The 1,550-nt window shown below is 49.7% G+C and overlaps 1 protein-coding gene across 2 annotated transcripts in view; it reads right to left on the minus strand.

The window, feature by feature from the left end:
* The window catches only part of Tmem114 (transmembrane protein 114), a 15,539-nt gene that overhangs the window by 675 nt on the left and 13,314 nt on the right, over nucleotides 1-1,550 (minus strand). The window lies entirely within an intron of this gene.

Raw genomic sequence — 1,550 nt, forward strand, 5'->3', positions numbered from 1 at the left:
TCTTCTTCTTCTTCTTCTTCTTCTTCTTCTTCTTCTTCTTCTTCTTCTTCTTCTTTTTGGTTTTGGTTTTTCGAGACAGGGTTTCTCTGTGTAGCTCTGGCTGTCCTGGAACTCACTTTGTAGACCAGGTTGGCCTCGAACTCAGAAATCCGCCTGCCTCTGCCTCCCGAGTGCTGGGATTAAAGGGTGCGCCACCACGTCCAACTCCTCTTCCTCTCACCTCCTTCTCCCTCCTCCCCGCCTCCTTCTTTCTCCTTTGTGAATGAGAAGTCCTGGAAAGAAGCTTTGTCTGCAAAGGCGGATTGATTAAGACTTCGATGATGTAGAGACTTGTCCCAGTCAAAGGGCTTAGCGGGCTGTCAGCAAGCCAGGCCTAGAGCAGCCTTCTCCCCATCTTACTAAAACTCACCTACCCAAATGCACCCATCGATGGACCACTTATGGCTTTCTTTATTCATTGCTATAAAACATTCCATGAATTTCTATTTGTGGAGACCGAAGACCTGAATCTCTGTTCCCAGATCATGGTCACTAATATTCAGCTCCAGGGAAAAAAAAAAAACAAAAAAAAAAAACCACTTCTATTCTTTTACCATAAGAGCTGGTTTTCTTCATATACACCTCTTTCTCCTCCCTCATCTCCATCCCCCTCCCTTCCTCTCCCTCTTCTGCCTCTCTCCTCTTCCCCTCTCCCTCTGTTATGCAGGACTATTCTTCCAGCCAAACTGCTGGGAGTTCTGCCGACCTGGAGGGGGCAGGGAGGGTCTTAGCACCCTCACCTGAAAATCTAGCCTCCATCATTAGATGCATTTCTACCCTAATTTTTTTGTGGGCTTTGGGGAAGGGCTGGAGGAGATCAGGAGGGGAGGAAAGGGGTGGGCTTCATCTACACAGCCACAGGGAGTCATCACACATGCTGGGTGGGTGCAGACCTTCCGGGGTGGCGGCTTTCAGGTCATCTATGCCCTGCCAGTAACCCCTCACCCACTGCCCTGTCAGTAAGCCTCACAAAATCACAGGTTCCCCCGGTGAACGTCCGTCTAATCAGACCTCATTGGGACCCGAGAAGGGGGAAAGATGTGGTTTACACCTTTTCTAGGGAGAAATTTTAGCAACACCCTCCTGTCTCCTCCCCTTCCTCCTTCCCATTCTACACACACTCACACACACACACACACACACACACACACACACAGAGGAACCCATGCATACACGCATGCACACACGCACAATCATGCCTGGATTGTTCCATGGTTTGGGGGGCTCTGAACCTGTGTTCTCTTGCTTACATACCAAATGTTCTTACATTTTCCTAGGCCTCTGTCTTTCTTTCTCTTGTTTTAATTCAGCGAGCCAGAGTGCACCCATCTGGGCTGTGGGTCCCACTTTCCCAAAGCCTGTAGCCAGTCACATAAACAGAACTGCCTCAGCCAGTGTCTGCCTGCCTGGCTTTTGTTTGGATGTGGTTGATGACGTTTGGTTTGGTGCCAGGTGGCGCACGCCTTTAATCCCAGCACTTGGGAGGCAGAGACAGGCAGATTTCTGAGTTC

The sequence above is a fragment of the Mus pahari genome, chromosome 12 (genome assembly GCF_900095145.1).
Source record: "Mus pahari chromosome 12, PAHARI_EIJ_v1.1, whole genome shotgun sequence".
NCBI classification, from domain to species: Eukaryota; Metazoa; Chordata; class Mammalia; order Rodentia; family Muridae; genus Mus; species Mus pahari.